Below are 14,386 nucleotides of genomic sequence, written 5' to 3' on the forward strand. Positions count from 1 at the left end.
GGTGCTCAGGCCTCTGCCCTGAAGCCCCATGGACTGAGGCATGAAGGGAAACGGCTGGAGTTGCTTTTCTTTCTTTGAGCCTGGGGATCCGCCATGCTCGGGACTCGCCCTCTGCTCAGCCTCATCCTGGTGCACAGGATGCTCTCTGGAAACGCCCCCGCCTACCCTCCCTCGCAGAGGCTAACTGGGCCAGGCTGCGACTCAATGCAGAGGACCACCCACTCCCCAGGGCCTCCTCCTCCCCCCCTCCAGCTCCCCACCCAGACTTCTTGGGTAATGCCCATGTCAGCGAGAGTTATGGACCAGCCTGGAGGGACCGTATTCTACTGGTGTCCTCCATGCTTTCGCTCTTTACACTTCTCCACCATCCCCAGGAAGACTCCTCAACATGAGGTCAAAGCATCCAGAGGCCAACTGTATGCATCGTGCCCTTTTAGTTTCTGTAACTCTTTTTCGAAGTTCTTATTTATCTTAGAGAGAGAGAGAGACATCCATTTCTTATTCCACCTATTTATGCATTCACTGTTGATTCCTGCATGGGAGTCGAACCCATGACCGGGGTGCATCGGAATGATGGTCCAACCAACTGAGCTACCCAGCTGGGCTCCGGGCTTTGCAGACTCTGGAGGGGCTGCCCCTCCCCCGGCTCCGGGTTCCTGGAGGCAGTGAATGCCTAGCCTGGGAGGGTGATTTTCATATACAAACCAAAACCAATCCGGAGCTCAGGGGCACCGCAGTGCAAAGAACAACCCAGATGGAGGAGTCGTGTTACTAGAGGTCAAGACAATGATGACGTGTTATTGGTAGAAGGGCACACAGAGCAATGGAGCACGATACAAAGCCCAGAAATAGACCCACACGGATAGAGTCCACTGACCTTTGACATCAGACCAAAGTTCTATGGAGAAAAGAACAGTCCCTTCAATAAATGGAGCAGGAACCTTTGGACGTCTGTATGCAAAAGAATAGATGAGCAGAGACCCAGACCTTACATGACAATTAATCCAAAATGGGTCACAGCCCCACACCCCCCCTCCATTGGTGTGGCTCAGTGGGTTGGGCGTCGTCCTGCAAACCAAAAGTTTCCTGGATCCATTCCAGGTCAGGGCACTTACCCGGGTGCCGGCCAGGTAGCTGGTTGGGGGTGAGAGAGGCAACTGATACATGTTTCTCATGCACATCAATGTTTCTCTACCTCTCCTTCTCCCTCCCATCCCCTCTCTCTAAAAATAAATAAAATCTTTTTTAAAATAGTTTGTAAACCTAAATGTGAAATGCAAAACAACAAAACTCCTTGAAGAAAACATAGGAGAAAAATCTACATGACCTTGGGTTTGGTGATGGGTTTCTAAATACAACACCAATAGCACAGCCTGTGAAAGGGGAAAAAATGCAGTTTCATCTTTATTAAAATTAAAAACTTTTGTTCTGTGAAAGACACTACTAAAAGAATGGGGAGGGGAAGCCACAGACTGATAGAAAATACCTGCAAAGCACGTATCTGATTAAAAAACTTATATCCAAAATATACAAATAATTCTTAAAAGTCAACGGTTACAAAACAAGCAGCCCAGTTAACAAACGAGTAAAAGATCTGAGCAGAGCCCTCCCCACAGACGACCCACCGAGGGCAAACAGGATGCGGAAGGACAGTCAGCATCCTCTGTCATCAGGAAAATGCAAATTAGAACGACAGTGACACACACCTCTCACTTAGAACTGCTGAAACCCACACCAAACGCCGGTGAGGATGCGGCCCACAGGGCCTCCCCTCCACCGCTGCCCGTGGGCCGCGCGAAGGTGCGGCCCCTCTGGAGGACACTTTGGCAGTCTCTTGTCGGCTCGCTGGGCTCCCAGGTGTTTACCTAACTGGTTTGAAAGTGTGTGCGCACACACCTGCACGGGAGTGTTTCCAGTGGCCTTATTTATAATCACCTAAAGCGGGAAGCAACCAAGCTGCTCTGCAGGAGGTGGATGGAGAAATACACGGCACCTCCCCCAGACAGTGGGGTGTCACTCTGAGATACTAAGGAAATGAGCTCACACGTCACAAGCAGACATGGGTGAGTCTCAGACGCGCACTGCTCAGTGAGGAAGGCGGGCCGAGTGATTCCCTTCACATGGCATTCTGGACAAGGCGGCGCTGTGAGCACCATAAAGGGCAGTTGCCAGGGGCGCTGGGATGGAGAGAGGGGCTGCTTGTGGGAAAGTCGAGGGAGTGCTTAAGGAGGTGAGCTTGTTGTGTCTGAGACTAATAGTGAGCGTAAGGCATCGGCGTTTGTCAAAATTCATAGAACTTTGTATCACAAAGAAGGAACTTTAGTGTGCACACATTTTTTAAAATATATTTATTGATTATGCTATTACAGTTGTCCCATTCCCCCCCCCGTCACTCCACTCCACCCTGCCCACCTCCTCCCTCCCACATTCCCCCCCTATAGTTCATGTCTGTGGGTCATACTTATAAGTTCTTTGGCTTCTACATTTCCTATGCTATTCTTACCCTCCCCCTGTCTATTTTCTACCTACCATTTATGCTACTTATTCTCTATACCTTCCCCGCTCTCTCCCCACCCACTCCCCCATTGATAACCCTCCATGTGATCTCCATTTCTGTGGTTCTGTTCCTGTTCTAGCTGTTTGCTTAGTTTACTTTTGTTTCTGTTTTAGGTATAGTTGTTAATAACTGAGTTTGCTGTCATTTTTACTGTTCATATTTTTTATCTTCTTTTTCTTAGATAAATCCCTTTAACACTTCATATAATAAGGGCTTAGTGATGATGAACTCCTTTAACTTGACCTTATCTAGGAAGCACTTTATCTGCTCTTCCATTCTAAATGATAGCTTTGCTGGATAGAGCAATCTTGGATGTAGGTCCTTGCCTTTCATGACTTGGAATACTTCTTTCCAGCCCCTTCTTGCCTGCAAGGTCTCTTTGGAGAAATCAGCTGACAGTCTTATGGGAACTCCCTTGTAGGTAACTGTCCTTTTCTCTTGCTGCTTCTAAGATTCTCTCCTTCTGTGTAATCTTGGGTAATGTAATTATGACGTGCCTTGGTGTGTTCCTCCTTGGGTCCAGCTTCTTTGGGACTCTCTGAGCTTCCTGGACTTCCTGGAAGTCTATTTCCTTTGCCAGATTAGGGAAGTTCTCCTTCAGTATTTGTTGAAGTAAGTTTTCAATTTTTTGCTCTTCCTCTTCTCCTTCTGGTACCCCTATAATTCGGATGTTGGAACGTTTAAAGTTGTCCTGGAGGTTCCTAAGCCTCTCCTCATTTTTTTGGATTCTTGTTTCTTCATTCTTTTCTGGTTGGATGTTTCTTTCTTCCTTCTGGTCCACACCGTTGATTTAAGTCCCAGTTTCCTTCCCGTCACTATTGATTCCCTGTACATTTTCCTGTTTCTCTTAGCATAGCCTTCATTATTTCATCTAATTTGTGACCAAATTCAACCAATTCTGTGAGCTTCCTGATTACCAGTGTTTTGAACTGTGCATCTGATAGGTTGGCTATCTCTTCGTTGCTTACTTGTATTTTTTGTGGAGCTTTGATCTGTTCTTTCATTGGGGCCTTTTTTTTTTTTTTTTTTTTTTTGGTTTTGGCGTGCCTGTTACATAAAGGGGCGGAGCCTTAGGCATTCACCTGGGTGGGGTAACGCTGGTCGCTGGGCTGTGACGTTGTATGTAGGGGAGGGGCAGGGAGGGAGCAATGGCACTTGCTCCACTCTCTGCTGGCTTTTAGTCACTCCCTCCGCCACCCACAACCAAATTGGGCGCCTCTGGTGCTGATTCCCAAGTGGGTGGGCTTGTGCACGCTCTAGGCCCCTGTGGGTCTCTCCAACCGGCTCTCCTGTGAGGCTGGGACTTTCTTCTGCTGCCGCCTCAACCCCCACGGGTGTTTTCAATCAGAGGTTTGAGGCTTTATTTCCCCACTCTGGAGCCCTGGGTTGCACGGTCTGCCTTGCTCCCCCGCCATTCCTCCTGGTTTATCTATGTGTGAATGTGGGGCAGCGGGGTGTGCTAGCTGCAGCCTGGCCTGCCCCGCTCCACAATCCACCACCTCGCTGGGTCCGCCAGCCGCCACCTTGCTGCAAGTCCCCTCTCCACCCAGCTGCCCGTCTCTGCCCCTCCTGCCAGTCTGGGTGAGTGTTTCTTCTTTATCTCCTTGGTGGTCGGACTTCCATACAGTTCGATTTTCTGTCAGTTCTGGTTGTTTTTTTGTTTTTAAGTTGTTGTTGTCCTGAAACAGGGTGCAGCCAAGAGGAGGGCCCTTAATAGGGATTTGTAATGAGGTCCCGAACTCAAGGTGTCCAGGAAATATTCGAAAAATATATATAGGATGTCCTCACCCCCACAAGCCTGAGCTGGGGGAAGGGACACATGGAGCAGGGCCATTCAGAGCTGTTTTGAATAGCAACAGCTTTGCAGCTAACCCCTGGCAGTCATTTAACATGTCTATAACCTTTAACTGGTTTCATTTGGATTAACTGGAGATTGCGGCAGCCACACTCTGATGGCGCGGGCTGTCTAGACCACGGACTTCTTCTTTTCCTGAGATACGGAACCCCCGACTGGGCACAGGGAGAGGGAAGGACTGTGCATCTGTGGGTATTCTAGAGGACTTTAGTATCTTAATGAAGACATTCAGTCATTACTCTAAGTCTGTGTAACTTTTAAATAAATAATTTCTTTCCTTTTCACCAGTCTCTGGCATTGAGAGACATCTTTCCTCTGGTGGCGGGCATTGCGAACCTAGCAGGTGTGTGTGTGGTGGGGGCCCCCCAGAGAGAAAGGGGGGATCCTTTCCATAATAATATATTGTGAACCACCCCCCCAACCTGTTCTGTAACAGTCCTTCTTTTGGTTGTGCGAGGAGGCACAGTGTGTCTACCTGAGCCTCCATCTTGGCCAGACTGTGTACACACTTTTAAAAACCCATTGAGGTGTCATTAGGAGTCAAGGATCCCAGGGTAGAACACAGAACGGGACAGAAGAGTCAGATGGGATGAGAAATGTATGGAACGACCTCACCAAAGGGCGTGGGAGGGTCAGGCGCTGACGGAAGCGACTCTGAAAATGGGCGGAGGCGGGAAGACCAAAGGCCAAGTGACTGGCTTCTAGTTGGTACAGCTGCCTCTTGCGGGGACACGAGCTGACAATTCTAGCCCCGCCGTACACGGGAATGAAACCGTCAGGTAAATCACTAACTGGCCGTGGGAGCCAGGTGTCTCACGATGGGAGGGGGAGGGTACAGATAAGCAAGGGAGAGGCTAGAATGTTCCATGTGGGAATGGATTAGAGTTGAAGACATCAATATAAACTCGTAGTTAGCTTCCCACAGATACATAGTTACGTGCTGAAATAGTTACAGATAGGGGTTCCCACAGGTACACACCTGTCCTTGCTCTGTCAGCTGAGAACCCCTAGAGGCAAGGACGTCCTGGTAGCCAAGATCACACATGACCTTGGTTTCCAATACCCTTCTCCAGTAAAAGGACCCAGGGCCCCTTGGGGAAATGGCAGATTCCAGGGCAGGGGCAGGGAACACACAACAGGAGCCTGGAGTATCATGTGTGGCTGAAAGTGAGGAAGTGCTACACACACACACATACACACACCGATGACGGCTGGTCCGGGGAACACCGAGTGGAGGGAAAGAGCTTCCCGGGGCCAAAGCTGCAACAACTTGAGCAACAGGATAGATAAAGCTGCACTGGGCCATAGCCCAGAGTGTAAAGTAAGTTTCTACGAGCCCACGCCGATACCAATAAACGACGGAGTAAATACCTCAACGGGGGAGAGGCGATAACTCTTCCATGCAGATTCCCCAATCACTGACGCAGCTCCTTCCGCCTGGAGGAGCCGGAGACCCGCTCCACGGTCCTCACGTGCGCGCTGCCGAGTCATGTCCCTCTGATGGCCCACAGTGGAAGCCGGGGAACGGTAACTCCGGTGGAGAAAGCTGACACACTCTACCTCAGCCAGGGGACCAAGGTCAGCATCAACAGACACAAGTCACACTGGGTGCATGCCCTCGATAGGATGTGATGGAAATTATCTCTGTGGTCTTCCTCCCTCAAGCCCACCTGGCTGGTGTGGCTCAGTGGATTGAGCACCAGCCTGCAAACAAAAGGGTCGCTGGTTTGATTCCCAGTCAGGGCACAGGCCTGGGTTGTGGGCCAGGTCCCCAGTAAGGGGTGTGCAAGAGGCTACCACACATTGATGTTTCTGTCTCCCTCCCTTCCCCTCCTCCCTTTCCCTCCGGAAATAGATAAAATCTGAATATGAGAAAAATACCAGACAAACCCCAATTGAAGAATATTGTACAAAGTGATCATCAAAACAAGAAATGTCTGAAAAACTGTCACAGCCAAGAGGAGACAGGGAGACCTGGGACTAAACGGCATGTGCTGGCCTGGAAGGGATCTTGGGACAGAAAAAGGGCATCAGGGAAAACGGAGAACTTTGGAATAAAGAATGGGTTCTAGTTGGTAATTATGTATCAATATTTGTTTGTCAGCTGAAACAGAGAAGTGACAAGGGAAACAGGGATGGCGTAGACCAGAAGTCTCTGAGCGCTCTTCCCAGTAACTGTGTACATCTAAAACTGTTCTACAATATAAAAGTTCATCTATTTTTTAAAAAGTATTCAAAAGCATACAACTGTAAGTTTCCATTTCCACGAAGTTCAAGCATCGGCGAAACTAACCAATGCATCGGAGGTCAACAGCGTTTTCCTGGAGGGCGGGCAGTGGAAGGGAGCCTGCGGGCAGCCGGCAGTGAGGAGTCCGCGTCTGCACCTGGGCGGTGCTTCCTCGAGTGTTACAAATGTAAAACTGCGTCGAGCTGTTTTCTTTCTTCAGACGTGTGCAGTTAATAGATGCCCCACTCCAATGAAAAGGTGAACACAATATGGACCAATAACCAAAAAGCCAGACATCACCATCTAGAAACACTGTAAAGCAATTTCTAAGTGTCCAAAGGGAGAGAAAAATCCCAAAAGCTTCCAAGAAGAGATAAAATAAATTAGCTGTGAAAGAACCAGAGTCAACCGGGCCACGGACTCTGCCCCAGCGATGCGCTGTGCCCAGCCCTCTCTGGCCTCTCTCCCACTACGTCCACCCCAGCGGGGCAGACGAGGCCTATCTTCCTCGTCTGTCTCTCCAAAGCCTATGTCAAAGGCCAAGTGCCACCTCCTCCCAGAAGCTTCCCCAATCTGTCAGCCTGAGCTACAGGCTCGTCTCCCTTCCACCCTCTTCCCTAGTCACTGGACTCTCCATCTACAGTCTGTGCCTCCCCAAGGGGCAGCACTGCCCGGGACACAGATGAATGGACCATGGCTCTGCCTCTCACAGGCCAGGTGGCCTTGGGCAAGTCACCTCTGAGCCTCAGTTTCCTCATCTGTAAAGGGGGGATAGCTACCCTACTTTCTAGGGTGGTTGTGAGCGGGAGTGTGATGGGAAGCACCCTGACACCCCACCTGGCAGGTAGTAAGTAGACCCTCGACCACGGGCAGTGGTCTGCCAGGAGACCCCGGCTGCTGAGGTGGGAGGTGCACATGAGAGCTGTGGGGGGTCATCGGCCGCTCAGGGATGCTCACTCATCGTCCTGGGGCGCTAGGAGCCAGGCCCTAAGATTGAATTCATGACACTTCTTTGATTAAGTCATTTTCAAAAAAGGCTTAAGGACAAAAATGAAAACCAGTTGGAGAAGTCTGCCCTGTTTCCCTGAAGGACATTCTGACTGTACAGCACACACAAACAGAACCAGTCACCATGGCCATTTGGAGCATGGGACACGGTGCCAGCCCCACGGGCGGGAGCCAAGTCCAAGCCCAAAGTCAGGCCCTAGTCCAGATCGTGTCGGCACCACCCCTGGGTCAACAGCAACAGGGCCGGCCCTTCTGCAAGCTTGGCACTGAAGGGCACAGGCTCGGAGTCTGGCCCGGACCTGTCTGGCTTGCACGCATTGCAGGGGGGTGTCCGTGTCCTTGGAACTGAGGTTTCCAAATCAAACCTCTGGAATGGTCTTGGTCTCCAGCCCAGGCCCAGGTGACAGTGTGCTGCCAGACACAGGGGCAGCCCAGGGTTGGCACACGGCAGATTCAGTGCCTTCCTGTCCTGTCGGGACTCACCTCTGCCGGGCCGCCTCCTGAACCCGACAGCCTGGAGAGACACGGTCTGACTCGGATCTCGTTCGGAGTGTGAGGCCCCCCCGAGCGCCTTTGCTGCGGGCACCACCCAATGCAAACACCTCCCAAGCAGGGGCCTGGAGCTGGGCCCTGGACAGAGGAGGATGAGGGCTGAAATGCTGGCGGGGAGGCAGTGAGGTGCTCAGCTCCCCCAACCCAACACACACCCCCGGCACAGTGTCACCAGCTCTTTTGGGGTTAGGGTCACCCCCACAATCGGGGCATAGTGGCTCTGAAAAGGAGAATTCCCCAGACCTCAGCAGAGTGTGGGGGGACAGGGGGGTAATAGTGGAACCACAGGCAGTGTGACAGCCCCCATGTGCTCAGACACACCGAAGACCTGGGTATGGGAAAGCCCTCTCCTTAGGGGTCTCTTGGGGGCCTATTTTCAGTTCAGTGTGATTGCATTTTCAGGGGACAGACAGCACTTATGGCCCACACAAATCCGAGAGTCCCAAAGGTCTCAGATGTATCTCAGAAGGTCAAGGGTCTGCCCTGGTCCAGCTGCTGGCCTCTGCCTTCTGTCCTTGGCTTTGCCCTCACACCCAGGGCATCCTCCTGAACCCCACGCCCAGGGCACCTGCGCAGCCCTGCAACGTGTCCTCAGCCGGAAGAGGTGAGACATGGGCACCTCACATCTAACAACCTCAGCTGGGCCTCACCCACAGCGTGGACGACGGCGTGGGAACATGAAATGCTTGTGGATGGCGTGACAAGAGAAGGGCCAGAGAGGGAGGTGAGGTTTCTGTCAGCAAAACCTGTAAAAATGTAATGTGCAGAGATTCATCCCAAGAGACGTGTCTTCATAAATACGCCCACATCACGAAATACCTTGACCTCTGTCTGTAATCCACGTGTGTCCCTGCGTGTGTCTGGGTGAATGTGTGTCGGTGTCTGTGCATGTGCCCGTGCCTATCTGTGAGTGTGACACCTGGGTGTGGCCAAGGGCTGGTGAGGGAGCAAATGCTGGAGAAGGTGCGAAAGATGCCCCCAAACAGGAAGCTGGGGTTACTTCCGGGAGGCGGGGCTTTGGGTGGAGGGCCATTATTTTAATGTTTCTGCTATTTGAGTTATACAAGCGTGGGTCGTTTAGAAGAAGAAGAGGTCTCTCATGTAATGTTTTTAAAAGCAGTGGCCTTTGGGCCGGCATTCCTGGGGTTGGCGCTCCTCCGCGCGCCGCCCGCGCCACCTGCCGGCCGGGAGGTCCCCCAGTGCTCCTGCGCCTGCAGAAATGCCCCCGGAAGCCGGCGCTCCCACCTGCCCGCGCCAACCCCGGCTGCGGAGTCAGCCCGCACCCTGCTCGTGAGGCCGCCACCCTCGTCCCCACCCTGGGGCGCTCCTGGGGCAGGGATCTGCCTACAGCGGCCAGAGGGCCCCTCATCCGCGCTCTGCAGGCGCAGCCCGAGTGGAGGCCGCAGAGAGCCAGGGGTCCGGGGTGGCGCGCGGCGGGTAATCGCAGGTCCAGCGTCTCAGCAGCGGGCAAAGGAAGGGCAGAGAAATTCTCTTTTGAAATTCTTACTTGAAGCCTTTTCTACCGGCCCTTGGGTCCCCATTGTGGAGACCCAAGGGCAGCTGGCCCCTCCCTGAGCCAAGATCTTAACCATGCGGCTCCAGCCACGCCCCAGCTTGGGGGCAAGGGAAGGCGGACCGCTCACGTGCTACAAAGGGTTATTGGCCTAGTGACCAAGGCAGCGCCATAGCAGGGGTTGGGGTGCAGGGGAGTCTTGAAGATGTGGGTCTGGCCTCTGAGGACGAGGAAGAAGGAGCTGAGGGAGAAGAGGAGGGTAATACAATTCACATGGGAGGACAGCGGGGTCAAAGGCCTGGCAGTGGGAAGGAGCGGGCTTGCAAAGCCAGGGGCTGGGGCTGGGGCAGGGGCAGGGAAGGGCCCTCGCTGTTGGCTGGGGAGCAACTCTATTGGTGGGTGGGGAGTGGAGGCGTGGATGAGGAGCCGCCACAAGAGAGGACCATTAAAGGTCCAGTAAAAGGGGTCCTCCTTGAACAGTTCTTAGGCCCCAGCTTCTGGGTCAATTTCCCAAGAACTAGGTCAGTGACACTTCACCTCGCAAAAAGCAAAGGAAAATGGGAGACTCCAATGGACACCTTGAAAGAGACAAGTGCCTCTAGCTAGTTGGTTACTGGTTGAGCCAGGGGAGGTGGCCAAGTCTCTTGTCAGCCCTGCCAGAGAAAGGAGGTTGATCCCCTGGAGGGTGGAGTGCAGGAATGGCCCACTCCAGGAGATAAGAACAGAGAGCATGACTGAAACAGTAGTTCCCCCTATCCTCAGTTTTGCTCTCTGTGTTTCAATTTACCTGTGGGGTCACCCACTTTCCAAAAATATCAAATGAAAAATTGCAGAAATAAACAAGTTGTAAGTTTTAAATTGCACAGTTCCAAGTTGCCTGATGAAATCTCACACCAGCCCTCTCTGTGCCATCTCGGGCGTGAATCACCCCTTTGTCCAGTGTCTCCACTGTATATATGCTGCCCACTCCTTGGTCACATAGTGATGTCTTGTCTTCCTTATCAGATCAATTTCCCGGCATCACAGTGAAGGTGTTAAAATAACCCTTACTTTACTTAATGATGGCCCACAAGTACAAGACTAGTAATGCCTGCCATTCGAGTGTGCCCAGGGGCCTGGCTCTGACCACCCACCTGCCTCCCCAGCCAGGATGTTCCAAGCCCATTCACTGACTCACTGCGCCCCGGCCCCATTCACCCATCTGCCACAGGAATGGATTTACCTGGGGCCAGCACAGGGTCACACCGAGGTTGGGAGGGAGGGCCCGCCCCTGCCCCAAAGGGAGTCTCAGGGTTTGCCAGCACCACCCCAGAACAGGGCCTTGGACCGGCTCCATCCCAGCCTATCTCCTGAGTGCCCCTCTCATCAGTGCAGCCCCCTTGATGCCCTTGACCACGCTCACACTGCCATGCCTTTGCTCAGCAGGTCCCCCTGCCAGGAGTGCCCTCGCTCAAACCTAGCAAAAGGCCCACTCACCCTGTAAGGCCACCAGCTTGGTGACGACTTCCCAGACCCCTCCCCTGAACGCAGCTGTCCTCAGCCTGGGCAGGGTGGCCCACAGGCGCCTCCTGTGCAGGCTGAGTCCACTCCCCAGGCACCCACTGAATAAAGGCTCAGCCTGCACTCTGAGCCTCTGTTTCCCGACTGTGGGAGGGGTGCTGGGAGGAGCAGGCACAGCCTGGCCCTCTAGGAGGGACCTCAGGGCCAACGGGAACCCATCCCCTGGGAGTCTCTGGGCTAAGACACCAGCCAGGGAGCAGGACCAGGGATGCCTCCTCCCCCTGAGGCCAAGCCCAGGGGCGCCGCCTTTGTCTCACCTCCTGGGTGTCCACCCAGACCACAGAGGGTGGTGGGGGAGATGTCCATTTGACAGGTGGGACACCAGGGCTATATAGGACTATACAAGGAGCAGACTCGGCCTGGCTGGGGCAGGATGGGGCCGAGGGCGGGGCCCAGGGAGCCCAAGGGAGGCCCGCAGCCACCAGCCTAAGTCTCTGTAAACAGCCACGCCACATTGTAGATGCCAATGACCTGTAAAATGACCTCCTTGGCATTCTCTGCTGCCCTGATTTGTACCTCCAGTGTTTTTCTCAACAATGGAGTTGACTCAGGTGACATTCTAGTATTAAAAAAAAAGCTGAATGGGTCAAGTTCCCTCCACCAAGACTCACTGTTAACTAATCACTTGCCTTGTGTCAGGCCCCAGGGGAAGGGGGCAACAACTGCTGTTGCTACTCTTTCAACAGCACATCAGCAGCTGACACATAATAATGTTGAGTGAAGGAAGCTCGACCTGAAAGAGCACATACTGCAGGATTCCATTTATACAGCCCTGCCTGGTGTGGCTCAGTGGGTTGAGCGCCGGCCTGTGAACCAAAGGGTCTCAGGTTCAATTCCCAGTCAGGGCACATGCCTGGGTCGCGGGCCAGGTCCCCAGGTGGGGGCGCTCGAGAGGCAACCACACACTGCTGTTTCTTTCCCTCTCCCCATCCCTCTCTCTAAAAAAAAATGATAAAATATATATTCTTTAAAGTACAAAAAAACAGGCAAACTTAATTGATGAAAAAAACAGGCAAACTTAATTGATGATGGTAAAAGCCAAAATAGTAGCCGCCCCCGCGGAGGCTCCGGGGGGCCGAAATGTGCCCTAATTTGGTCTGCGTGGAGACACAGCGCGGACATAAGGACAAATCCACGCTCTTTGTCACACAAGAGTTGCCCTTTAGTGTAAACAAGAATTACAGCTAATATAATAATAAAATACCATCCCTTCCATGTGGCAGGCAGGGCTGGCCCCACCTCTGTGTCTGCAGGGCCAAGTGTCTGCAGGGCCAAGCACAGGGCAGCCACGTGGTAGATCACCCCTGGGAGGTGAGCGGCGACATGAGTCAGAGGACCACGGTGAGGAGCCAGAGAAGAGAGGGACTGATGCTTCCATCAGGAGGTGACATTCAGGCTGAGTCTCAGAGAACGGTGGGCTTCAGGCCATCAAAAACTGGAGGGAGGACGGCAGCCCGGGTGGAAGAAACAGCAGAGGCAAAGACGTGGGCAGAGCCGAGAGGGAGGTACAGTCGGTCGGGGGTGACCTGCAGGGCTGGTGCACGGCCAGGCAGTGCTGGGTTCTTCTGGAACTGTGAGGTCCTCAGAAACTTCCAGAACATGGCATCAAACCTGATTTGCTTGGAGCTGGTGTCAGCCACACCCAGATTCATGCAAGAGGCTGGAGGAAGAAGAGTATGCTGGAGGCCAGACCTGACGCCATCCACCTAGGCCCAGAGCCTCGTGCAGCCTACAATCCTGGGTGACGCAGCCAGAGCCCCTCCACCTGGGCAGCTCCTGCTGAGACACTCAGGGCTGTGGTCACTGGCACAGAGACTGGACTCCTCCTAAGAGTGGCCCTAGGGAGGACAAGAACTATGCTGGGCAGCCCAGGCAGGGACGTAGGGCTTGGAGGGGAGAAAATCAGGGTGCCCTTACTTTCCACCTAGAAAGCAAACCACCCACCGCCAGCCCTCCGCAGGGCCGGTTTCGCTTCCATTCAAAGAGCTGTTACTGCATCAGTGGAGCCTCTTATACCCAGGGTGGCATCCTAGACACAATCAAAGTAGTTACAATTTTATTTACAATAAAGGATTTGTATTTATCCTGATGTTTATTTTAATTTGAAATGTTATTGTGGTAAGGATGGGGGCGGGAAGGAAGGAGGAAAACAAAATAGTGTCATTATTAGTCACAGTTGGAAGTCAACAGACACTTCAGAGAAAGGATGAAGTGTGTTATGTAAAATTATAAAGGTAACCATAAGCACACAGCTACAAAATTTCCAGAATACCAGAAGAAACGCTTGTACCCAAATCAAGCAAGTATTTTGATGACCTGCGGAAGTAGAAAGTACTGAGTAAGATGACTCCATGGAGACTAAGACGGACCTGCCACATTGACGGACGCAAACAGGGTAACTCCTCTGTAAAGGGAGATGCCTGTCAGACGCTCCGCGTTCAGCTCCAGGCTGCAGGCAGAAGACACCGTCCAAACAAGGTGCAGGAAGGATATAAACGGTGATAAAACGGTAGTGCAGGAGGGTTCCGGCAAAGGCCAACAGAAAGCGGGGGTCAGGTTCGAGGCAGAACATTAGATGAGGCCGAGAGGAGCATTTTACGATGATTAGGAGAGTCACAAGGAAGACATCATGTATCTGCTCGGTACCAGATAGTGGGCGTTGATGTGAATGCACTGAGAAATAGAGTGAAAACATAAAATGGAGTCATTCTGGTCAAGTTGCTAAATTACTAAGAGCAAGTAGGTTGAGACATGAGGAAATGATCCTACTCTTGTTCTAACTAGCGTGGGAACTTAAACTTTTGAACTTTCTAGGCCGGCAGCATCAATGCCTGGGTGTACATACATCAAACCTCCGGATAACCTTGACTCCCCGCCGAAGGACCCCCACATCCAGACCACCTGCCATCCATCTTCCAGACGGTCTGAGATCTGAGCGGTACCCCTCCTGGACTCACTCCAGTGCTAAGAGTGCAGGAGTGATCATTCTCAAAAATGTACTTTTTGCTATAAGGACTCTTGATTTTTCTTTCTTCTTCTGAACACTTGTGGGTTTTGTCTAGCTGTATCAGAAGACCCTTGGATAAACCTTTTTTAAAAATATTTTTTTTCTAT

This window comes from Desmodus rotundus, chromosome 7, assembly GCF_022682495.2.
Source record: "Desmodus rotundus isolate HL8 chromosome 7, HLdesRot8A.1, whole genome shotgun sequence".
Classification (NCBI taxonomy): domain Eukaryota; kingdom Metazoa; phylum Chordata; class Mammalia; order Chiroptera; family Phyllostomidae; genus Desmodus; species Desmodus rotundus.